At 36.4% G+C, this 27,768-nt stretch overlaps 1 protein-coding gene across 13 annotated transcripts in view; it reads right to left on the bottom strand.

Moving 5' to 3' along the window:
- The window catches only part of FBXO4 (F-box protein 4), a gene marked incomplete at its 5' end in the record, with an annotated part of 415,710 nt that overhangs the window by 123,136 nt on the left and 264,806 nt on the right, over positions 1-27,768 (bottom strand). For 11 of the 13 annotated variants that reach the window (XR_013827585.1, XR_013827586.1, XR_013827587.1 and 8 more), the window contains one exon: positions 3,381-3,504. The exons of the other annotated variants lie outside the window; for them this stretch is intronic. The remainder of the gene's footprint in view (positions 1-3,380; positions 3,505-27,768) is intronic. 13 annotated transcript variants of the gene reach the window in all.

Here is a 27,768-nt window from a genome sequence, read left to right as displayed (position 1 = left end):
AAACCATGCTGCCACTGCACACCACTTAAACTCTCCATCAGCCAGGACTCTACTGCACAGGGAACAGAGATCCCATCCCTTTACAACCATTAGAACCACTTTCATTGTGGTGAAAGGGCTCCCTTCAGGGGTCCCTGGAGCTTCCAGAGCAGTTAACTCTCATTTTCAGGAGGTATCCACAACAACTTCAAGACCTCTGCACAGAGCATGACTATTCAAAGCACAAAATAATGGAGCCTAAGAGACTGGTTCTGGGCCATGAAACCTCATCATGAGTTTCTCTTGATTCTTTGAAACCCCCTATCTGAAGCCTGAGTCAAACCCCCAACCTGCAGCCCTCTCAAGTGTGTTCCTTTCTCAGACTCATCACATTCACAAAGGATGCCCTTTACGTTGCAATGGAAGGGCTTCTGTCTAGATGGCTTTCTGTTTCATTAATGGAGACATTCACTAGCAGTGGTGTTGCATATACATAAGAATTCAATAAAGTTTTTCTAATGACATTGTTTAAACAGGCACCTTTGTATTTTGTGGGGGTGGGGGGCTGTTTGTTGGTTAACCTGGAGCATATTTTCTAAATTAAAATAATAAGCATACTCTATAATTATCACTGTTGGTCGTCCCAACTTAGATGAATTTACATGAAGTTCCTATCATTCATGGTTAGAGATGGTTTAAAAAATAATAGCTGAAAAAGCTTTTCTAAGGTCAATGAAGACTTCCTGGTCACAAAGTTCTCTTGTGAGGGAAAGTTAGGAGATCCACCAGAGATGATAACATCACAGTCCTGTACATCAAGTGAGACTTGGAAATAATATAAAGGGATATGCTTATCCTGGGCTGGATTTTATTCAAACACCATGCAGATAACATATCTAAAATGTCTAAAATGATTCTCAGCAAAGAATGATGTAGATCTGAATGCATTCCAGATGGGAACAGGGTTTATTTACTGGACTCAGAAGCTGGAGGGAACTTAAATATATTTGCTCAAAAATAAAAAAGGAAGGAAAGGAAAAAGACAAGAAAAGATATATAGAGAGGAAAATTCTAGGGCTGAATTTGTAGATAATTTCTGCTGTGAACTAAGTATACATGTTTAAAAATCTGTCAACCACCTAATCACACAAACCTCTATTTTAAACCTGTTGTCTCTATTCAGTCACTTTTTGGCTGATTGATCCTTCAAAATTTGACCCAATCTCTAAAAGAATGTTTTGATTAGGAATACTAACCTCACTGGAAGATTAGTTGTTTTTTTTTTTTTTTAAATTGTCAGTTTCTTGAGCCTCTGGGAACACAAGATGAGCTGAACTTTAAAAAAAAAATCTTAACTATTCTGTTTGCTAATCCAATTTGTTGGAACTCATTCCATTCAACTGAGAATTTGGAAGCCTCATTATCAATGGTATTATCTCAGAACACAAGACAAAATTTCTGACATATAATTGGAATCCAGTATGCTCCACAAAGAGTGCCAGATATTTTTTGGTAGAAGAAAGAAATGAGTGGCAACAGTTGGTGAGGTAAATTCACTTCTGAATAAGTAATGTATTTACCATCCATACACAAGTTTTGACATCAATTCATTACAAAAATATATCATCTCATAGCCCACAGGATTGCAAATGGAAATAGATTAGTATAGATCCAGAAAGACATGAAAGGTCATTTGTACAGATATTGAATATGGCCGTTATTAAATAGTGTTTCTTTTTTTTTTTTTTTTAAGTATCTATTTATTTGGTTGTGCCGGGTCTTAGTTGCCGCAGGCGGGCTCCCCAGTTGTAACATGTGAACTCTTAGTTGTGGCATGCATGTGGGATCTAGCTCCTTGGCCAGGGATTGAACCTGGGCCCCCTGCAGTGGGAGCACAGAATCTTAACCACTGTACCACCAGGGAAGTCCCAATAGTGTGTTTCTATTATGTGATGTCATCAATGGGAGTTTGGAGGTGGATGGGCAATTGTTGGCTTGAATAATAGTAGAAAACTTATGGACAGTTTCCTCCTTTCCTGTTATTTGTGAGAGGCTTACAATGCTGTAAGATGCGTATTATTATTCTTATTTTACAGACAAGCAAGCTGAGGTAAGCAATTTAACCAAGATCCTGCAGCTAGCTAGTAAGTGGTAGAGCAGACAGGTAAATCTGGAATTGCCTAACTTCAAAATCCATGTTACAGGCTACATACCAGTGTAAGTAAAATAATTTTACAGGGTAGAAGAATAATCATCAGTTTATATTTACATCTCTGCTCTGCCACATATTAGCTAGGTAATATTTAGCATCAATTTCCTCACCTGTAAAGTGAAGACAATGATATGCATATTATACTTCTGGTTCTTGTGACAATTAATTTAAATAATGACATAATTCGAATGTTGGTGCGTTTAATGTTGTCCCAGAGGTCTCTGAGACTGTCCTCATTTCTTTTAATTCTTTTTTCTTTATTCTGCTCCTTGGCAGTTATTTCCACCTCACACTGGTCAGAATGGCCATCATCAAAAAATCTACAAACAATAAATGCTGGAGAGGGTATGGAGAAAAGGGAACCCTCCTACACTGTTGGTGGGAATGTAAACTGGTACAGCCACTATGGAGAACAGTATGGAGGTTCCTTAAAAAACTAAAAATATAGCTACCATATAATCCAGCAATCCCACTCCTGGGCATATATCAGAAGTAAACCATAATTCGAAAGGATGCATGCACCCCGATGTTCATTACAGCACTATTTAAGATAGCCAGGTCATGGAAGCAACCTAAATGTCCATCAACAGAGGAATGGATAAAGAAGATGTGGTACATATATGCAGTGGAATATTATTCAGCAATTAAAAGGAATGAAATAATGCCATTGGCAGTGACATGGATGGACCTAGAGATTGTCATACAGAGGTGCAGTAAGTCAGAAAGAGAAATGCAAATATAGTATAATATAACTTCTATGTAGAATCCAGAAAAATGGTACAGATGAACTCATTTGCAAAGCAGAAATAGAGTCACAGATGTAGAAACCAGACTTGTGCTTACCAAGGTGGGAAGGAAGGTGTGGGATGAATTGGGAGATTGGGATTGACATATATACACTACTATATATAAAATAGATAACTAAATTATATTATTTAGAAAAAAATATGCAAAGAGATCTGTAAGTTGTTCACTGTTACAGTAGTACAGACTCTCTGTCCAGGAAAAAGACTCAGTATCAATAGATGCAAATTATCCATCAATCAATAAAATATGATTAGCATTTTACTATTCATGAAATAATATGAACAATAAAAATCAAAGCCAAAAACTTCAATGCAAGATATAAAAGAGAATAAAAGAAAATATACCAAATATAGACGTTGATTGTCTTTGGTTGTAAACTTACGGTGATTTCCTTTTGCCCCTCTTCATGCTTCCCTTGTATTCTCCAAGATTTCTTATTATGAATATGCATTCTTGTAGTCATAAACAAAAACTTAATATGCTTCATTAAAAAATTATTGCAAAGCCTAAAAAAATAAACAAACAAATAAATAAAGACATAAAGTCTTGCTACAAACTAAGCTCTTTATAAGTGTTAGCTGTCTCTCTTCCTAACATTATTCTCCCCCGCTACTGTCCCCTACTACATATGTTAATTTACTCTCACAAGATTCCACCAAGCAGATGTGCTTGACATCTCTGCATATAATTTTAATTTACTTCTCTGGGTCCTTCTCCAAGGCATGAAATAGCAGTTTGGAGAGCCCTGATCTTTAGAAGGGCTGCATATTATTTTTTCCAATATTCAAAAACATATGTGAATACCACAGAAAAATTATTTTCAGTACTAACAATGTTACAACATAGGAAACCACACCTGTGTACCATTAGATTAGAATGAAACTTATAAGAATCAGAATTCCTGTGGATTCCTGTGACCCATTAAATAATGGGTATTTAGATGTTTTCCTAGTTGGTATTGTACTCTCTCTGACACAACCGTTAAGTTATGCCAAGTTGTGTAGACACAATTTATCTTAATGTTTATCTCAGATGAAAATATTTGACTTTTAGCAGTCTCAGTCTGAAATAAGGCAAAAGAAAACAAGTACATACACACACACACACACACACACACACACACACACACACACACACATAATTTATAGGTTTAAATAAAACCCTAAAATTACTCTGAGAGCTCATAAACAAGAGTGATGAATGATCCATGAGTCATTACAGAGGTCATTTTGGTTGAACCAGGACCATGTAATTAATTTTAAGAAGAAATGGCTCTTGCATAAAAAAATATGAGGAATAAATATTAACTGTGTGCAATCAGAGACATCTCTGAAGTTTTCAGTTTGATTTAGTGTCATCCCTTATTATCTATATATATAGGGCCTTAATCTCCTCAGTTAAGGATTATCACTCTTCATTCAAGAATTGTATTCAACAGAAGCACTGGGGAATCATTAGCTCCATAAAATAATAGTCATGTATATGGGGCTTAATGAATAAAAGGAGATATTCATTAATCTCTTTTTGAGTGTCAATTATGTGCAAGAACTGTGTTGAATCCTAGGCATACAAAAACAAACAAAGCATTATCTTCCCCCAAGAAATTTACAGTCTAGTGGGAAATTCAAATGCATAAATTATTACAACATATAAAGTGCTCACCTAATAGACTTAGGCACAATGAGCATGCAGACCATGTCACAGCCATCGCATGGTTGAAACATAAAACAGAACTTGTTGCTGACAAATTTACTAGCAGAGAAGTGTCAGAGCCACATGATCCTCTAGGTTCTAGTTGTGTCGTGGGGTGGTGTGCCTAGGCCAGCCCCAGTGTGATAGGGCAGACCATGGGAGTCTGCCCCTGAAACACTCTTCATATTTATAAGGGGAGGGGCTCTCTAGGTGGCTAGGTAACAGTGGGCTATTCTATAAGGGAATGGCCTTGTTATAAAGGAGCAGCATACAAAGATAGGGTACTACATCCATCTGTTCTTCAGGGGAGTTACTCATACTTGCTGAGCCAGCAACTTGCCAAACTACAAAGGAGAAGACTATTAACCTCAAGGGCCATCTGAACTTGCTTCTTGTTCTGGAAGTGCAGAGAAAAGCATGGAGATTCAGAGAAGGCTTCCTGAAGGAGATGTTGGTATTGAGTTCTGAAGGAGTTAGCAAAATGAGGAAGGGGAAGATCATTCTGGTAAAGAGAAGAGCAAGTAAGAAGGAATAGTATGAAGGACACAGCATAGCATATTCCTGGAACTGCAAATGGTCCAGTATGGTTGGATAAGAGTTAGTAGTGAAGCTACAAGGCAAGTGGATGCCAGACAAGTGCATCAGGCAGTTTCTAATAACTCAAAACAATGAGGAATTTACCTGCATTTATTCTTTCTATTTAGCCTTTACTTGCTGATGTTGGGGAAAAGGGATCACTGAATAACTAAGTAAGCAAAGATGACAAATCCTACCTCTTAAGTTTAAAAGCCACTGGTCTAGGTGTAAACATGAAATATTCAGATGCATATGTACAGACAGAATATTCCTGTTCCTTATCTAGATAAAAACTGTTTGCTAGGGGAAAGGGAGAGGAGGGAGACCAAGTAGAGAGAAGAAAGCTTCAACCCTCAAGAAGATACCAGGAGGGTCCAGAGACAAGGAACTAAGTGGATGTAAAACAGAACCTAGAGTCCAATCTAACTATTCAGGGCTGTGGTGACCTGAATCTTTTGTTTCCATCTAATGAGAGCTGCTAATCAACAGTAGCCCATCACCCATTGATTGTACAGTAGGAGTAAAGTCCTCTTGTACCCTAAGTCTATGCTTGACTCTTCAAATAGCTCACACCTTTAAGACAACTGCACTTTTAAGAGCTTGGGATATTATAATTTCTAGGTCTCAGTATTCCCAGAGAGATGGGGATGGTATGGAAAGGAGAGTGTTTCCAATGGTCAAAGTGGAACTAAATATGTGGTAGTGTAACAGAGAAGAACAAACCTGACTCCATATTGGATCTGTTTCTTTAGCTCTAATCCCTGTGCTCTGTTGGCTAAGCTTAGTCATGCTGGCTCTGCACTTTTGTAGAAGAATGTTGCCTAGAGCCTGAAATATATATGATATCTCATTTTCAGGGCTCTGGCCTTTAAAGGTATAATAATTTTCCATTCATATAGAAATAAAAAGTTTCAGAATAGAAAATAATTGTTTTGCTGGAGGTTTATAGCATGGATGGCTGCAAGAACAAAGGATTCCTGCACAAAGAAGTTTGCAACAACCAGCTTCACTGCCTCCCCTTATAGTATAAAAGAAGCCTGAATTCTAACTCTGATAAAGTGGTTCTTTGGGACACGAGTCCACCATCTTCTCAGTCTGTTGGTTTTCCAGCTAAAGTCACTATTCCTTGCCCCAACGCTTCATCTCTTGATTTATTGGCCTGTCGTGGGGTGACCAGTAGAGCTTGGACTCAGTAACAGTAGAATATCAGATACAGAGAGTCCATGAGAGGCTGTAGTAAGTTGGAAAGACTAAAATGTTTATTTTACAGAGTGAAATATCCAAAGTAAGGCAGGTATAGACAACTATAAGGAAGAACAACCATGGTATGAAATCATGACCAAAACAAATAAGACTCTAGAAAACCTGTAATACCTGTAAAAATCTGCATTGCAAAGTCCTCTTTTTATTTATTTGTTAAAAACACTGAAAAACAACAAGAAATTTTTCTTTAGAAGCCTGCATAAATGTATTTTTTTAAAAGAATTATTAATGTCAATTTCTTCTGTTATTATTTTACTATTACATAGTATAAATATCATTAAATGAGACTGCAAATTCTGAATTATAATATTTTAACCTGTGTTTACTGCACTGACATTAGCCTTTTGGGATCAGTTTTTTTTTTTCCTTCCTGATTATCAGAGTACTGAAAATACCTTAAAAGAAAGGAAATACAAATTTCAGGAAAAAATAGTAAAAAAAAAAAGTAGGAGAAAATCATATGTCATCCTACCACCACAAAGAAACTAGTTTTCACATTGTTAATCTCAGGGCTTTATTCCTTCCATTTTTTTACCAAGTAATATTTTTTCATATAGTTAACATTGTCCTATTGATAAAAATTTTCTTTTACTCTTAACTCTATGTTATACCAAAACATTTGTACATGTTCTTGAAACCAAGAAATAGTCTTTCTAAATTTGTTTTATTGGTGGGTTTTTTTTTTAAAAATAAATGTATTTATTTATTTATTTTTGGCTGTGTTGGGTCTTCGTTTCTGTTCGAGGGCTTTCTCCAGTTGCGGCAAGCGGGGGCCACTCTTCATCGTGGTGCACAGGCCTCTCACCGTCACGGCCTCTCCCGTTGCAGAGCACAGGCTCCAGATGCACAGGCTCAGTAGTTGTGGCTCATGGGCTTAGTTGCTCCGCGGCATGTGGGATCTTCCCAGACCAGGGCTCGAACCCGTGTCCCCTGCATTGGCAGGCAGATTCTTAACCACTGTGCCACCAGGGAAGCCCTTATTGGTGGTTTTAATCATATATTTGTCTACACATCCCCAGGCAGACAGCAGAAGCAGGGTGGAATTACTGGGAATGGGACCAACCCCTGGGGATGTAACAGTACCAGAAGGAAGGGACTATAGGAAAGTATGCCCTAGTTAAATGAAAGGTTCTTTAGTGGGAAGCAGGCTTTCAAGAATTGTGTCTTGGATAACAAATAGAGCAGACATTTTTATTTGGTCTGGAGCTAATCTTCAGGGGGAATTAAAAGGAACATAAAGACAAAATTCCCTGTGTATGTTACCAAGTCCAAGCTCATACTGCTTGCCACATGACAGGCCAATAAATCAAGAGATGAGTTGTTGGGGCAAGGAATAGTGATTTTATTTGGAGAGCTCGCAGATTGAGAAGATGGTAGATTAGTGTCCCAAAGAACCATCTTGTCTTGGTTTGGATGCTAACTTCTTTCATAGAACAAAGAGGGGGGAGGTGAGGAGGTAAAGTACAAAGGGGAAAAATTGTTGCAAATATCTCCTGGTTCCAGCCAGACTCCTAACCTCTGTTAATTTCTTCTTTCCTGCAGCCATTCACTCCTGGGCCTGGTCAGGATGTTTTTTTGTGAGCTAAACAAAAGTATTTTAGCTTAATGTTTAGGCATGGGAGGCAGGGTTCCCAGAGATGGGCCATTATGTATACTTTAAGCTATAGGTAACACCCCTTTAGTGATTAACTTGTAGCAAAAACACTAGAATACAAAGGTTACAGCAAAAGAAACAGATCCAATATGGAGTCAGATTCGTTCTTCCCAATACATGTGCAAGGAAAATTACCTACCTACAGCAGTGCTTTCCTAGATGTCAAAACCAATGCTGTAGTTCACACAACCGGTTCTGACTAGCTGAAGCTGATAAATGACTATGAATGTTGAGCTACCCCAGCAAACTAGATTCTCAATGACGCTAACAGAAGACGTTTTCCTGACAAGTAAAAAATGGGACTTATTTTAACAATTACAATTAGAGGTAGGGATTCATTTCAGTCTATCCAGAGTACTAGTTTTAATTAATTGGCATAAGTGCCATGAATGCCCCCTATATTTCTACTCTAAAATTACATTGACATTTTGCTTTTAGAGTACTACTGAGTGAATTTCTTCACAGTGTGTGTTCCCTGGCAAATAAATACATTCAGCTATTGTTTTGATTTTTTAGTTTTGTTTCGTTTGCTTTGTTGTGGCTGCCGTTGTTGTTATTCTTTTTTTTATATCTTTATTGAAGCATAATTGCTTTACAATGTTGTGTTAGTTTCTGCTGTACAAAAAAGTGAATCAGTTATGTATATACATATATTCCCATATCCTCCCTCTTGAGCCTCCCTCTCACCCTCCCTATCCCACCCCCCTAGGTCATCACAAAGCATCTAGCTGATCTTCCTGTGTTATGCAGCAGCTTCCCACTAGCTATTTATTTTACATGTGGTAGTGTATATATGTCAATGTTACTCTCTCACTTTGTCCCAGCTTCCTCTTCCCCACCCCCATGTCCTCAAGTTCATTCTCTACATCTGCATCTTTACTCCTGCCCTGCCACTAGGTACTGCCATCAGTACCATTTTTTTAGATTCCATATATATGCATTAGCATACGGTATTTGTTTTTCTCTTTCTGACTTACTTCCTGTTATTCTTTTTTAAAAATTTTACTTATTTTTTTAATTGAAGTATAACTGACTTCCAATATCATGTTAGTTTCAGGTGTACAACATAGTGACTCAACATTCTATACACTACAAAACAGTCACCATAACAAACCCAGCTACCATATGTCACAATACAAAGTTATAATGTTATTGACTGTATATTATATCCCTGTGACTTATTTATCTTATAACTCTAAGTTTGTACCTTTTAATCTCCAACACCTATTTCACTCATCTCCCCATCACCCTCCTCTCTGGTTTGTCTTCTGTATCTAGGAGTCTGTTTCTGTTTTGTTGTCTGTTCATTTGTTTTGCTTTTTAGATTCCACGTGTAAGTAAGATCATATGGTCTTGTTTTTCTCTGTCTGACTTTCACTAAGTATAATACACTCTAGGTTCATCGTGTTATCACAAATGGCAAGATTTCATCCTTTTTTATGGCTGAGTAATGTTCTGCTATATATATAATGTTCTGCTATATATATGTGTGTGCTTATATGTATGTGTGTATATATGTGTATATATATATATATATATATATATATATATATATATATATATATATATATATCTCACATCTTATTTAGCCATTCCTCTGTTGATGGACACTTAGGTTGCTTCCATATCTTGGATATTGTAAATAATGCTGCAATGAACATAGGGGTGCATACAATCTCTTCAAATTAGTGTTTTTGTTTCCTTCAGAAAAATACTCAGAAGTGGGATTGCTAGATCGTATGGTAGTTCTATTTTTAACTTTTTGAGGAACCTCCATACTATTTTCCATAGTGGCTGTATCGTTTTTATTCTTGTACCAACAAATCAATGAGTTGAGTGAAGTTGTGTAATGTGCACAACAGTAACTTTTCCTATTTGCTTTTTGTATTTTAAATCCATTAGATGTGTTTCAAAATGTCTCTTTTGAGTGAAATGAGAAGTCTTCTCATCTGCCCACAATATTAAGAATGACAGAAATGCTGAAGAGTTTGTCAGGTTTGTGTCGGTGATGCTTAGTAAACTGTTCTGATAGGGCATAGTGTGGGGAATACAAGGAGGCAGGAAGAATAATAGCAAAGAAAGGCTTTAAATAGACATGCAACCCACTCAGTCATTCCATTAAGCATCTCTGGAAAAGATGAAGTATTTGGTCTCTAGGGTCCCATGTATTTCCCAGCAGTGCACATTAAAAACCAGTGATGCTATAAACTTCTGCCTCCTTACGTTCATACAGAATTTATTATCTATGTACAGATTACACCATTATTAACATCAAGGCATTAAAAACTAATAACTCAAAATGGGAATAGACCTTGGCTAAATCACGAAGTATACAAAATTTGTCTTCATCTCCCCTTTGCCTCAGATACCCAAAGGATGTCCTCCCCTGGGCACCACATTTGATACTATTTCCAACAGTCAACTTCCCAAGCTCCAGACTCTTCTTACTCCTTCCTCTTACCAGAATGCAGTTACAGGTTTACCATTCTCCTGGACATGGCTCATTTTTGGCCTTTTTTCTAAAATGGTGGCTAATTTCTTGGTATACTGATCAAACTTTCAAGTCTAATTAAGAACAACAAAGAATGCATGCTATTAGTCACCCTTTCGACAGGAGTTTTCTAGTGCCATGGTCTTCAGAGAAACGGATGTTTGAAAGGGTATGCCCCACACAGCAATATGCTGTTGGACAAGGAGCTTAGGAGACAATTCACAGGAGGACCCCTTCTTGGGGCTCCCAGGTCATAGCCACCTGATGACTGTTTACACCTGTTGTGTAAAGCTCTTTCTTAAGGTATGATTTGAACATTTCTGCTTGTGAAACACTCTGCCAGTTTGGCTCCTAACATTGTTTTTTCATTACTTTGTAGAGTTATAACTTATATATCTTTTATTCAATGGTGGCCTGTTATTTTACTTTTTAAAATTATTATCAATTTCATCATCATCCTAGCAAAAATAATCACTACTTCTACTTTCACAACCATGATGACTATGTTCATGTTTTGAGTCTTCAGTATGTGTCATATGTTTGGGAAAACTGCCCTCCTGTTTCCATGAGGTGAGGAGGGAACCTTAATGAGATAACACAGTCTTCTTCTATGGGAGAAGTATGCATCTATCTGATGTTGAGATGGAAAGATTCTGGCATCTTTTGGATGATGTTTCTTCATTAGATGGACTGAAGTTGTCAGACCCCTAAATACATGTCCTCACTTGTTCTATTTCCACTTACAAAGCTCTAAGGACATTAAAGCTGCCTATGGAGACTCCATCTCCAAAAGGAATTATGAAACATCATTGTGGTTTAACCATGGTTATCAGATTTATCAGTCATTAAGTCCCTATTTTTATTCTTTTCTAATGTCAGTTGGTTCAAAACTGTGAGGGACAACAGTAAAATTACCTCTCAAAGGCTGAAACCCTTAACACCAGGCTCTATTCTCAGAGTTTTACATGCATTATCCTGATTAACTGTTACAACAACGTTGAGAGGTAGATATTATTACTCTCATTTTACAAATGGTAATGAGAATTTCAGTAGCATAAGTAGCGGGTAAGTAGGAGAGAAAGGATTCAGGTCTAGGTATATCATGTTGCTTCTTAGTCTTTATGCTTTTACCATCCAAATACTCATCCTTAAACACCTTACAGTGTGGCATCACTTGATTTTGAAATTTAGGTAAATGGAATCATGCTTTATGTATTCTGTTATGTCTGGTTTCTTTTGTATTGTTCATGAGATTTTTCCCATGCTGTTCCATATAGCTATAGTTCATTCATTTATATATTGAATAAAATTCAATTGGCAAAATTTATTTTTTATACTTCTAATGGACACTAGAATTGTTTACAGTTCTTTACCATTTGAATGATATTACTATGAAAATTCTTGCACATGTCCCTAGGTACACATGTGCATTTCTCTGTATTAAATCTTGCTTCACAACTAACACTTGATATTCAGTCTTCTAATTTTAGCCATTCTGGTGAATGAGTAACAGTCTGTTCTTGTGGTTTTATTTTGAATTTCCCTGATGTTTAATGAGGATGAGCACCTTTTCATGTGACATTCTTGGTTGTTTTGTTTTCCTAACTTATGAAATGCCTTCTAAATTCCCTTGCCATTTTTTTTTTCCTACTGGATTCTACTGGGTATCTGTCTTCTTATTGATTTGTAGGAATACAACATATGATGGAAGCCTTATGTCAAGTATATACGTTGCAAATATCTTCTACCACTGTCTGCTTTACCATTTCACTTTCTTTTGATGAAAGGAAGTTTTAAAATTTAACGTAATCAAATATATTGGTTTTTTCTTTTGTTGTTAGTCTTTCTTGTGCCCTTTTTAATAAAATCTTCTCCTACCTGGTATAATGAAACTATTCCCCTATATTAACTTCTAAAAACTTTATTTTGCTGGTTTTCACATTCAAGTCTCACTTGGAATTGTTTTTTTCTGGTGGTATGAGGCAGAGGTTGATTTATCTGATTCATTTTCTTTTTGCTATAGGGGAATTGTCCCAGTACAATTTATGGAAAATATCATGTTTTACTCTTTGCTCTGTAGTGTCTCTACTGTCAAGTGTTTATATGTGTGTGGGTTTCTGGGGGTCTTCTATTCTCTTCCATTGGCTGATATTGCTAATCTGGTGCTACTTCCACACTATAAATAAAGCTTTATTTGAACACAGCCATGGTCACCCATTAATGTATTTTTTATGGCTTACTCTGGCACTGCAAGTGCAAAGTTGAATAGTTGAGACAGAGACAATATAGCTCAACAAAACCTACATATTCACCACCTAGCCCTTTACAGAAAAAGGTTGTTGACACTTGTTCTAACCTATACAATAAGATTTTTCTTTAAATGAAACAATATATTAAAATTGGTAAGAAAAAAATGTAATATTATTGTCTACTCAGGAAGTCCAATTAAATCAGTGAAAAGAAAAGTACTAGCACTGATGACAAAGTTCAGTAAAATGCAAGATTATAGGCAACTACAAAAAAGAAACACTTTCTTGTAGCTCATTAATTAGCTAACTAGAAAATATTATGCAAAAAAGGTACCATTCTCAAGGGTAATAAAAGTTTTATTATCCACTAGCAATAATCTTAAAACTGTGAAGATTTTAAGTAAAATTACTACAATTTATACATTAGTGGGGATGTACCCTCATGTTTGTGATGTAGTCTTTCCATTAAGAAAAGTCACTCTGGGCTTCCCTGGTGGTGCAGTGGTTGAGAGTCTGCCTGCCGATGCAGGGGACACGGGTTTGTGCCCCGGCCCGGGAAGATCCCACATGCCGCAGAGCGGCTGGGCCCATGAGCCATGACCACTGAGCCTGCATGTCCGGAGCCTGTGCTCCACAACGGGAGAGGTCACAACAGTGAGAGGCCCGTGTACCACAAAAAAAAAAAAAAAAAGAAAGAAAGAAAAGTCACTCTATTTATACAAGTCTTATTTTATATTTTTCACAACAGCCAGGACTCCAGATGGTGTCTCTAGATGAAGTGTGCAGGAGCCCCTCTAGGTATCATCATCTGTAATATGGGGAGAAAAAAATCTTTCCTACTCACCTCATACAATAGCTAATGGGATAAAATGGAATATTAGATGAATTAAAAATTCGAAGTGCCAAATGAAAAAAATGATATTAGCATTTATGTTTAATTCTATGTGAAAAGGAGAATGAGAGCAATGAAATCAGAATAAATGTAGAGGGTGTAAAGTGAGAAACACAAAAGGAAACTAAGTATGCAAGGTTTTAAAGAAAGATGATAGGTTAAGCTATCCAAAGTCATCTCATGTTTACTGCAGTCTTTGGAAATTAGGTAATTTCTTGTGATGTGCATTTAAGTCATGCTGTGGTGTAATGCATGGGATTTGCTTGGAAATCATATTTAAGGTCCAGAAATGGATCAGTGATGAACAGCAAGTAATATTTGGGAAGCAGTGACACTTAAAGTAGGCAGTTAGAAAGTACTAAGTAGAAGTGGTCAGAAGAGAAAGGCTGAGAGAAAGTGATTATTGCTTCATGCTAAAAGCTGCAGTAGAAATATGCACCTGGGTGTTGGGCATAGAAGCTGGAAACTATACCTCAGACTGGTTCTGGGAAAGAGCACTGGTGCTTCTGTGAAGTACAATAATCTTACTGTGACAGGGAGTGAGAGGGTGATACTGCTCCTTCCCTTCTTCCCCGTGTTTTATTATGAATAGTGTGGTCTTTAGAGATAAATAATATTGGAGAGATAGGCTTTTAAACCAGAATGATGGTCAGATTACCTGGGAAGATTTTAAATCATACATATCCACAGATATTTTAAATCATACATATCCAAATCTGCTGAGGATGGAGTGGGGACAGGAATTCATATCTTGAAAAGTTCCACTTTTGATCTCCCCAGTTTGAAAGTTCCAGAAATATTAGGAAAAGGACCCTTGTTGTCTTCCTGTCTATTTAGGAGTGCTTAAATTTAACAACTCCTGTCTATTTCAGAGCTGTTAAAATCCTGTGAGCCCCAGTCTGTTCCTCTGAAGATTAGATCAGAGTATCTTTAAGACTCCCTTCAGATCTTTGCCTCTGTGAAGTTTTAGAAAATCAGTCACATAGAAGATTTGCTATAGAGCTCAGTTTGAACATTTTAAAAGAGATTTTCACCATTAAAGTCAGTTAACCAAAGGACTGTCTCATCTTGAACATCTCAAAGGAAGAGTAGATCTAATATATGTCAGTTAAGCCTTGACTGAATTCATTCATTTAACATTCAAGAATTCACCAAGAGGTCTTTTTATGACAAGCACTGTCACATGCACTGGGGATAGAGAACAGAACACCACACACACAATCTCTGTCCTTGTGGTACTTAATTCTGGAAGGTGGGGGGCAGCAGGTAGAACAATAACAGCCCAAACAAACAAACAATTACACGTTAGGATAAGTGCCATGAAGGACACAGACAGGATGAGATGATAGAAAGTAGTTTGGTGGGGATGGAATCAGGTGTCTACTTTGCATAGGATATTCATGGAGGGCCTCACTGTACTGGCCCCTGAAGGAGGAGAGGGAGCTTGGCATCCAAAGGGGAGGGAGAAGCGTTTTCTAGTTAGAGGCCCAGTGAGTTACAGAGATCCTGAGGGGTAAAGAACTTGGAATGTTCAAGGATTGAAGGGAAGAGAAATAGTGACTTGAATAGGGCCAATGGTGGTGGAGACCCAGAGAAATGGCCAGGTTTGAGAGCTGTTTTAGATGAAGAAAATAGATCTTCTTTAAAGGAGAATAACACTCACCTCCTTGGTATGACAGAGAAATACAGAAACTTCTGAACACTGAGCCATTCTGTGAAATACTCATTGCATGATCTTAGTCAAATTGTGTACCCTCTCTTTGCCTCAATTCCTTCATCTACAAAATGGAGATAATAATACCTACCTTATGGGTTGTTATAAGGATTAAAACTAGAAAGTAGGTATAAATATTTTGCACAGTGTTTGGAATATATTACATTGTTGATAAATGTTAAGTAATGTTATAATTATTATTATTAATTTTTTTATCATATGGTTTTATAGAAGAGATGAGAATATCAGTATCCTAAATAAAATAAGCCTCCATCCTAGGTATTTAGGTTTACTCCTCACTGGAAAAACAAAAGACTCCTAAATCAATATAGGAAATTTATTTTAAAATACTTTGTTATAGACAGTATAATATTATACAGGGACCAGTTAAAATTTTATATCTAGAGGTAGTCAGTTAGCATGACTACATGCTAACTAACTAAAATTTTATATCTAGAGGTAGTCAGTTAGCATGACTACATGTCAGTTAGCATAACCAGCGTGATAACCACGCTGGTTATCAATAAATTTATCGATATGTTTAACATACTGAATGTAAAAAAAATAGGTTTCATTGCTGAAACCAACGTCTTGCTAAATAACATAATGGATATTATATGTAGCTCTTGTTGGTGAAATGAGGCATTCCCAATCTTGCATTATCTAGACAGAAGGATTCACCAAGGTCTGTATCCTGTACCCATTAAGAACATCACCCATGGCTTGATCCCTAATAGATCCTATATCCAGCTGTCTGGGTATATCTGTTTGCCTCATACCCACTAGAGGACACAGACTTGGGAATCTGCCTCATATGAATCTCTAATACCAAGTATGCTTAAGTAACTTAAAGGACATAGAAATGGAACTTCATCAAGCTTACAGAATATATTTATTAACTGTGATACTTGCCTTCTTAATAAATATTTATCTAATAAATGTTATATGTGTGGAAAATTTTATTTGACACTGGCTTTCATAGTAAAACATGTAGCAAGACTGTGGGAGATTAGCCCTTTCCTCAAATTTTATTGGTGGATGCTTTCTTCTACGAAGAAGAATATAAGAAAACTGAATTGCTTGGGAAAGCTTGCAATAATGCCACGATTCCAGTGAATCACTTCCCCAATGCCCAATGTAGAGCCTTGCTTCCCAATAACAGCTTCTTTGGTATAGAAGCTGTGACTGCTACTTTAGTTTCCCTAAGATCTGTGGACCAGGAGCGGCCATGGGAAAACAACAGGTGCTCTGTTAACAAATTTTTGTTGTCACCAGTGATGGCTATGGTATCCCTGCTGCTACCACCATAAAGAAAGTCCTTGTCCCACCCAAACTGCTCAAATGACCTTTTCTTTACCGTTGCTATCCAAAAGGAATTATAAACGGGGGGTACACTAAGGGTCATTCCCTTGCCTCTCACCACCTCCCCAATTCCACACCCTCACACAAGAGAAATATCTGGACCTAGAGACTTATACATTCAATTCCTGGTCCCACTCAGGGGATTCAATGGTAACACTACTTTTCTTCCTTCTTTGCTAGTCTCTTACATAACAATCCAAATGATACAGATCTTCTTTTCCCCCATTGGTAAATACAATCTAGACTATTTTCCTTGGGCAGATGGATGAGATTTATATTCAGTACCTCTAATTTGTTCAAGCCTAGTATTTAAGTAGGGATAATATTCAGATGTCCTGAGAAGATTTTTCAAAAAAATATATATACATATGTATATATGTGTGTGTATGTATGTATGTGTGTATATATATATATATATATATATATATATATATGGCTGAGTCACTGTGCTGTACACCTGAAACTAATGCAACATTGTAAATCAACTGTACTTCAATAAAAATAATAATAAGCCAACATCACATCTCAAAGATAACTTTTAAATAAATATATATATATATATAGTTATGAGGCAAATTCGGCTATATTAATATTATTGAGTTCTGCAGATGAGCAAGGTGAACACGAGGTTGATTTGGTCATTGGAACATCCTGATAACTGATCAGTGAATTTTGAGATTGTCTTTCCCTCTTATTCCAGAATAACTTTTCATGATAATGACAAATTATGTATTGATATTTTTTGTTGTTGTTGTTTTGTTGTGTTTTGTTTTTTGCGGTACGCGGGACTCTCACTGTTGTGGCCTCTCCTGTTGCGGAGCACAGGCTCCGGACGCGCAACCTCAGCGGCCATGGCTCACGGGCCTATCCGCTCCGCGGCATGTGGGATCTTCCCTGACCGGGGCACGAACCCGTGTCCCCTGCATAGGCAGGCGGACTCTCAACCACTGCGCCACCAGGGAAGGCCTATGTATTGATATTTGATGTAGAATTATTTCTAAGAAATAAAATAAATTTAATAAAATATATATGTGCATATGTATATATATACATATATATATTTACACACACACACATACCTAGCCCCTATCTCCATAGAATCAGACTCCTTTCTCTGGGTGGACCCAAGCATGTATAATTGGAAAAACTCCAGGCTATTTACATATATCACCACATTTCAGAGCTACGGCTTAAGTTTCTAAACAAATTGAGTGTGGCCCAGGTTCACTAAATGGGTAACTAGGCTTGCCTTGATACATGTTTTCAAAACATTTCATTTCCTAAAACTGTGGAAGTGTAGCTCTTAGAAGTTCCCAGCTGTTTCTCTTGCATTTTTGTCTGTCATATTCACATGGTTCTTAAGGACTGGGGTCATATCTCCTCCCCTCCTCTCTTGTTAGGTGGTCCAGCATAGACCAATCAAGACACTTTTAATCACATTTTTATAGGTCTTGGATTATACTGGCAATTTGGAGTACTGGGTTGGAGTACTAAATCTTCTGGTTCCACAAGCCCATTCTCCAGGTCTGAGCTGCATGCAGAAGTTCAGCACCTCATGCTGGGGGTCAGGGAGCACACAGCTAAAGAGGCAGTGTTACTCAATCTGATGGGGGCAAAATGGAATGGGTGAAGAATCAGGCAGGTCAAGAATCAGAGTTGCTGAGGGGCTCATACAGGAGGATGTTTCCAGTTGACAAATATTAAGCATTCATGGTGTGCCTGCCCTGTGCTCTTCTGGGGCAGGTGGGAAAGACTTGACCTGTGTTTTCTTGTAAATCAGGAGATTCTAAACTTTCCTCAAAATAAGTGAAAGTTTTAAATTATGCCACAGGGTTTTATCTCCCAAGGGTACTCATTAATTATTTGATCCAAATTCCTTGCATCGTAGCACGATTTCAAAATTGAAAACTATGAATTTTTCAAGAGAACACTGGAAACCAGTTGTAAACACTTGAAAAACACGTAGTTAAATTCACAACTCAAAAGCAAGTGTTTTGTTTTTCATATTCACATTATTTTTGTAGGAGTGGGCAAACTGTGTCACCTTGCATACCTTCCCTCTTTTTGTACTTCATTAGTTCATTTCCACCTTCATTCATCATTCATTCAATAAATATTTATTGTATGTTTGCTATGTGCCATGTACTGTGTTCTGACCTGGAGATAAAAGGGTGAACACAAGTGCTCACCATGCCTACTTCTTGGAATTCTTAGTCTGGTGAAAGACAGGCATTAATGAAAATATCATACATCCTTATAAAGTTGCATTTTAAGTGTTAAGTGTTACAAAGGAAAATGATAGCATACTATGAGTGGGTATAATATAACCTAGTTAGATGAATCAGAAAAGACTTCCTTAAGGATAGGAAGTGGGCTGAGATCTGCAAAATAGGTAGGATTTAGTCAGGCAAAAACATGCAGCAAAAGGAACAGCATGGGAAAAGTCCATGTGGCCAGAGGACCATCTGAGTTTAAGGAACTCAAAAAAGCCTGGAGTAGCTGGAATGAGAGAGCAAAAGGGCAACAGGAGATAAGGCTGAGAAGGTAGGAGAAGGCAAGGTGAGGAGGGCTCCCCTCATACACATCGTCTTACCCTCTCTGATTTTCCCTTTACCCAGTTCTCTCAACTGAAAGACTTCATTTAACATTCCCAACATTTTCCCTACATCCACTACTTTCACCTAGAATTTTCTCCCCTAATTCCATTTTTTCCATGAATCTTTCAGTGATGCCTCAGACAGAATTTATCTGATACTTTCTGTTTCCATGAACTTTGCATTTTTATTAAAATTGATCATATTTCAGGTTACCTCATACTTTTTTTAAACATATATGTCTCTCTTTCCAGATTTTATGACCTACATAGCAGGAATCTTGTTCATTTCCTATGGGTCCTAGCCAAGTATCTTGTGTCTACCAAGAGTCTCATAAGTTCTTATTGAATCATGTTAACCCAGGCTTCTGTAGAAAACAAAAAGTCAAATACATTCCTTTGTTTCCTTTCTTTTAAAGATTTTTTTTTTTTGCTCAAAAAAAAAAGGCATCAGAGAACAGAAAAGGTATTATGTAACATTGCAGACAGAATCCAAAAGTCCCCTAATATTTTTAAAGATTAACTTTATTTTAAAGAAGAAATATGCCACATGAAGTCCAGATAAGAACCTCCTGCTATTTGGGGAGATATTATTATATTATTCTGGAAAACTCCAAATAGTCTGAATGAAGATCTCAATCTTTTACCAAAAAAGTGGTATCTTATAATTAAAGCAACTTCCTGTAAAAATTAATGCTGTTTATAAAACATTTGGAAAATAGAGAAAAGTGGAAAAGAGCCATATCTGATGAACTTTGTTTCATCCTGAAGTCTTGATCTTCCTTCATATGTATGTAAAGTTCTCTGATTTTACTTTTTCCCCACTATTTTTGAGAACCTTGTGGAAGCTTTAGACTCTATAATATGTCCTCTTAACTGAAAAGGATTGGCACAATGCACAGCCATTAACTTTTACACGTGTACTTTCTGTAATCTTTTCTAATGCAAATGCTTATGCCTCCTGCACTACTGACTTTCTTAGTAAATGTTATTTCTTAATTTACAGTTATGACTTAGGCTGAACACGGACTTACTGTTTGCCAGCTTTAAACCTGATGGAGTGGACTTAGGTATTGAGGTGAAATGGCAGGCAATTGAGAAAAATGAAACTTAGGGATTAGTGTTAAGTGTTGACAACAAGCATTGTAACAATTTGAGGCAGTGTGAAATTGCCCTTTTCAGTGATTATGACAGTAAAGAAAGGCACCACAGGGTCATTGCTAAGTAAGGAGGACTGAAGCAAAGTTGGGAGAACGCAAAAGGAGCCTGCATCTCCCTGCTTGAAGTTGATTCAACAAAAAAAGAAATTGCAAAAGTTGAGTATGTTTTCAACAGCACTTATGAAACACTGAGATTTTAACTTTTAGAGGCAGGGTGGTCTAAGCTAAAATGAAATTGAGAGAGACAAAAATTATGAAGAGTAATGCCTAGCACTTATGGACAGGTTTTTAACCTGGGATCCACAGATCATTTCCAGGAGCCTGTATGCAAATTTTAGATCTGTGTGTATTTTCAGGGGTTCACTAAAGTTAAGAAGCTCTGTGTATGGTATAATTTTCTACCCATTTAATCGAATTTATAATCTATTATTTACTTTTGAATACTTCAGTTTAAATGGTGTGATATAACTGTGTCTATTCCCTAGTTTTAATTGATATTCTGATGTAGCATTTCAGAGAGTATTGTCGCATACCCCTATGGGAACTCCACCCAAGACCCATTTAGATCAAACCTATTTTCATGATGATATTAAAATGTTATTTACCTTTGTTACTGTGTTTACACTTGCACTGATAGTGCAAAAACAGTGGTCAGTAAAACTGCTGGCACCTCAGCATGAATCAGGCAGAAGTACTTAAACTAATAATTATATTCCTCATTGCCATGTATTCACAGGAAAAAAAAAGTTTTATTTAAGAATATTCTTGATGAAGTAGTAAAAAACAAAAACAAAATAATTTATTAAATCTTAACCTATGATCACACAATTTTTTACTATTCTATGTGAAAAAAATGGACATTACACATAAAGCACCTCTACCACATACCAAAACTGATGACTATTCAAGGAAAGTACAATTTTTGAACTTTGAGATAAACAAGCAATTTTTTTCATGCAATTACTTTTACTTGAAAAAAGACTAAAACAAATTATGGTAATTCAGATTATCACTTCACAGAAAACAATTGACAATATTTATTGCCAGCGATAAAATTCTAGGTTACAAGAGAAAATTAGAATTTTGCAAAATATCTGTCTGCCACTATCAGCATAATAGCCTACCAATATTTAAAGAATTTTTGATGAAATCAGTGCTGATAATAATAAATGCAGCAATTTTTTGTATTGTATAAAATATGTCAACATTTGGAAGATCTGCACGACACAATGAGTATTTTCCAAATGACCAGTGCTTGATTGACAGAATCATGCATGGATAAAAGATATACTCAGAGTGAGAGATAGACTGGAGGACTTTAATGTAATGGAATAGGAAAAATTTATCAAGCTTTACAATAGTATCAAAAAAAATATCAAAGAGGAAGCTTGCACAAACCTCTTAGATAGCCTCATCCAGCAGAGGGCAGACAGCAGAAGCAAGAAGAACTACAATCCTGCAGCCTGTGGAATGAAAAACACATTCACAGAAAGATAGACAAAATGAAAATGCAGAGGACTATGTACCATATGAAGGAACAAGATAAAACCCCAGAAACACAACTAAATGAAGTGGAGATAGGCAACATTCCAGAAAAAGAATTCAAAATAATGATAGTGAAGATGATCCAGGACCTCGGAAAAACAACGGAGGCAAAGATCGAGAAGATGCAAGAAACGTTTACCAAGACCTGGAAGAATTAAAGAACAAACACCTAGAAGAATTACAGAACAAACAAGCAGAGATGAACAATACAATAACTGAAATGGAAAATACACTAGAAGGAATCAATAGCAGAATAACTGAGGCAGAAGAATGGAAAAGTGACCTGGAAGACAGAACGGTGGAATTCATTGCCGCAGAACAGAATAAAGAAAAAAGAATGGAAAGAAATGAAGACAGCCTAAGAGACCTCTGGGACAACATTAAATGCACCAACATTTGCATTATAGGGGTCTCAGAAGGAGAAGAGAGAGAGAAAGGACCCAAGAAAATATCTGAAGAGATTATAGTGGAAAACTTCCCTAACATGGGTAAGGAAATAGCCACCCAACTCCAAGAAGAACAGAGAGTCCCAGGACAAATAAACCCAAGAAGAAACACACCAAGACACATAGTAATCAAACTGACAAATATTAAAGACAAAGAAAAATTATTAAAAGCAACAAGGGAAAAATGACAAATAACATACAAGGGAACTACCATAAGGTTAACAGCTGATTTCTCAGCAGAAACTCTACAAGCCATAAGGGAGTGGCATGATATATTTAAAGTGATGAAAGGGAAGAACTTACAATCAAGATTACTCTACCCAGAAAGGATCTCATTCAGCTTTGATGGAGAAATCAAAAGATTTACAGACAAGTGAAAGCTAAGAGAGGCACATATATACAATGGAATATTACTCAGCCATAGAAGGAAATGAAATTGAGTTATTTGTAGTCAGGTGGATGGACCTAGAGTCTTTCATACAGAGTGAAGTAAGTCAGAAAGAGAAAAACAAATACCATATGCTCACACATATATATATGGAAACTAAAAAAAAAAAAAAAGGTGCTGAAGAACCTAGGAGCAGGACAGGAATAAAGACGCAGATGTAGAGAATGGGTTTGAGGACACAGGGAGGGGGAAGAGTAAGCTGGGGTGAAGTGATAGAGTAGCACTGACATATGTACGCTACCAAATGTAAAATAGATAGCTAGTGGGAAGCAGCCACATAGCACAGGGAGACCAGCTCCGTGCTTTGTGACCACCTAGAGGGGTGGGATAGGGAGGGTGGGAGGGAGATGCAAGAGGGAGGGTATTGGGGGATATATGTATACATATAGCTGATTCACTTTGTTATACAGCAGCAACTAACACACTAATGTAAAGCAATTATACTCCAACAAAGATGTTTAAAAACAAAAAAGCTAAGAAAATTCAGCACCACCAAACCAGCTCTATAACAAATGCTAACGGAACTTCTCTAATTGGGAAACATAAGAGAAGAAAAGGATCTACAAAAACAAACCCAAAACAATTTAAAAAATGGTCATAGGAACATACATATCAATAATCACCTTAAATATGAATGGATTAAATGCTCCAACCAAAAGACACAGGCTCGCTGAATGGATACAAAAGCAAGACCCATACATATTCTGTCTACAATAGACCCACTTCATATCTAGGGACATATATAGATTAAAAGTGAGGGGATGGAAAAAGATATTCCATGCAAATGGAAATCAAAAGAAAGCTGAAGTAGCAATTCTCATATCAGATAAAATAGACTTTTAAATAAAGAATGTTACAAGACACAAGAAGGACACTACATAATGATCAAGGGATCAATTCAAGAAGAAGATATAACAATTATAAATGTATATGTACCCAACATAGGAGCACCTCAATACATAAGGCAACTGCTAACAGCTATAAAAGGGGAAATCGACAGTAACACAGTAATAGTGGGGGACTTTAACACCTCACTTACACCAAAGGACAGATAATCCAAAATGAAAATAAGTAAGGAAACAGAAGCTTTAAATGACACAATAGACCAGATAGATTTAATTGATATTTATAGGACATTCCATCCAAAAACAGCAGATTACACTTTTTTCTCAAGTGCACACAGAACATTGTCCAGGATAGATCACAACTTAGGTTAGAAATGAAGCCTCAGTAAATTTAAGACAATTGAAATCATATCAAGCATCTTTTCCAATCACAACACTATGAGATTAGAAATTAATTACAGGGAAAAAATGTAAAAAACACAAAGACATGGAGGCTAAATAATACTTTACTAAATAAACAAGAGATCACAGAAGAAATCAATGAGGAAATCAAAAAATACCTAGAGACAAATGACAAAGAAAACACAAATCCAAAATCTATGGGATGTGGCAAAAGCAGTTCTATGAGGGAAGTTTATAGAAATACAATCCTTCCTCAAGAAACAAGAAAATTGTCAAATAAACAATCTAACCTTACACCTAAAGGAACTAGAGAAAGAAGAATTAACAAAACCCAAAGTTGGTAGAAGGAAAGAAATCATAAAGATTAGAGCATAAATAAATGCAATAGAAACAAAGAAAACAATAGCAAAGATCAATAAAACTAAAAGCTGGTTCTTTGACAAGATAAATAAAATTGATAAACCTTTAGCCAGACTCATCAAGAAAAAGAGGGAGAGGACTCAAATCAATAAAATTAGAAATGAAAAAGGAGAAGTTACAACTGACACTGCAGAAATACAAAGCAACTGAAGAGACTACTAGAAGCAACTCTATGCCAATAAAATGGACAACCTGGAAGAAAAGGACAAATTCTTAGAAAGGTATAACCTTCCAAGACTGAACCAGGAAGAAATAGAAAATATAAACAGACCAATCACAAGCACTGAAATTGAAACTGTGATTAAAAATCTTCCAACAAACACAAACCCTGGATGAGATGGCTTCACAGGTGAATCCTATCAAACATTTAGAGAAGAGCTAGTACCGAGATAGTACAAAAGAAAGAAAATTACAGACCAATATCACTGATGAATATAGATGCAAAAATCCTCAACAAAATACTAGCAAATAGAATCCAACAACACAATAAAAGGATCATACACCATGATCAAGTGGAGTTTATCCCAGGGATGAAAGGATTCTTCTATATATGCAAATGAATCTATGTGATACACTATATTAACAAATTGAACAATAAAAACATATGATCATCTCAATAGATGCAGAAAAAGTTTTCAACAAAATTCAACACCCATTTCTAATGAAAACTTTACAGAAAATGGGCATAGAGGGAACATACCTCAACATAATAGAGGCCATATACAACAAACCCATAGCAAACATCATTTGCAATGGTGAAAAACTGAAAGCATTTCCTCTAAGATCAGGAAGAAGACAAGATGTCCACTCTCACAACTATTATTCAACGTAGTTTTGGAAGTTCTAGCCATGGCAATCAGAGAAGAAAAAGAAATAAAAGGAATTCAAGTTGGAAAAGAAGAAGTAAAACAGTCACTGTTTGCAGATGACATGATATTATACATAGATAATCCTAAAGATGCTACCAGAAAATTATTAGAGCTAGTCAATGAATTTGGTAAAATTGCAGGATACAAAATTAATGCACAGAAATCTTTTGCATTCCTATACACTAACAACGAAAGATCAGAAAAAGAAACTATGAAACAATCCCATTCACCATTGCAACAAAAAGAATAAAATACCTAGGAATAAACCTACCTAAGGAGGTAAAAGACCTGTACTCAGAAAACTATAAAATACTGATGAAAGAAATCAAGGATGACACAGATAGATGGAGAGACATACCATGTTCTTGGATTGGAAGAATCAATATTGTGAAAATGACTATACTACTCAAAGCAATCTACAACTTCAATGCAATCCCTATCAAATTGCCAATGGCATTTTTTTACAGAACTAGAACAAAAAATCTTCAAATTTGTATGGAGACACAAAAGACCCCAAATAGCCAAAGAAATCTTGAGGGAAGACAACAGAGCTGGAGGAATCAGACTCCCTGACTTCAGACTATACTAGAAAAGTACAGTAATCACGACAATATGGTACTGGCACAAAAAGAGAAATATAGATCAATGGAACAGGATAGAAACCCCAGAGGTAAACCCATGCACTTATGGTCAACTACTCTATGACAAAGGAGGCAAGGATATACAATGGAGAAAAGACAGTCTCTTCAATAAGTTGTGCTGGGAAAACTGGACAGCAACATGTAAAAGAATGAAATTAGAACAATCCTTAACACCATACACAAAAATAAACTCAAAATGGGTTAAATACCTAACTGTAAGACCGACACTATAAAACTCTTAGAGGAAAACATAGGAAGAACACTCTTTGACTTAAATCACAGCAAGATCTTTTTTGATCCACCTCCTAGAGTAATGGAAATAAAAACAAAAGTAAACAAATGGGACCTAATGAAACTTAAAAGCTTTTGCACACCAAAGGAAACTATAAACAAGATGAAAAGACAACCCTCAGAATGGGAGAAAATATTTGCAAACGAAACAATGGACAAGGGATTAATCTCCAAAATATATAAACAGCTCATGCAGCTCAATATCAAAAAAAGAAACAACCCAATCAAAAAATGGGTGGGAGGCCTAAATAGACATTTCTCCAAAGAAGACATACAGATGGACAAGAGGCACATGAAAAGCTGCTCAACATCACTAATTATTAGAGAAATGCAAATCAAAACTATAATGAGGTATCACCTCACACCAGTTAGAATGGGCATCATCAGAAAATCTACAAACAACAAATGCTGGAGAGGGTGGGGAGAAAAGGGAACCCTCTTGCACTGTTGGTGGGAATGTAAATTGATACAGCCACTATGGAGAACAGTATGGAATTTCCTTAAAAAACTAAAAATAGAATTACCATATGACCCAGCTATCCCACTACTGGGCATATACCCAGAGAAAACCATAATTCAAAAAGACACATGCACCCTAATGTTCACTGCATCACTACTTAAAATAAACAGGTTATGGAAGCAACCTAAATGCCCATCAACAGATGAGTGGATAAAGAAGATATGGTATATATGTGTGTGTATATATATATATATATATATATATATATATATACACAATGGAATATTACTCAGCTATAAAGAGGAATGAAATTGGGTCATTTGTATAGACATGGATGGACTTAGAGACTGTCAGAAAGAAGTAAGAAAGAGAAAAACAAATATATTAACACATATATGTGGAATCTAGAAAAATGTTATAGATGAATTGGTTTGCAAGGTAGAAGTAGAGACACAGTTGTAGAGAAAAAACGTATGGACAGCAAGGGGGGAAGTGGGGGTGGGGTCGGGTGGTGGTGGTGGTGGGATGAATTGGGAGTTGGGATTGACATATATACACTAATATATATAAAATAGATAACATATAAAAACCTCCTGTATAAAAAATAAGTAAATAAAATTAAATTTAAAAAAAAGAATATAATAACTATCTGAAATGGTTATTAAAATATTCTGCCCTATTTCAAACTACATATCTCTATGGGACAACGTTTTCTTCCAACATTTGAAACAAAATATTATATTGCAACAAATTTAAT

Source organism: Stenella coeruleoalba (genome assembly GCF_951394435.1).
Source record: "Stenella coeruleoalba genome assembly, chromosome: 3".
Classification (NCBI taxonomy): Eukaryota; Metazoa; Chordata; class Mammalia; order Artiodactyla; family Delphinidae; genus Stenella; species Stenella coeruleoalba.
This window is presented reverse-complemented; position numbering and strand designations above follow the sequence as displayed.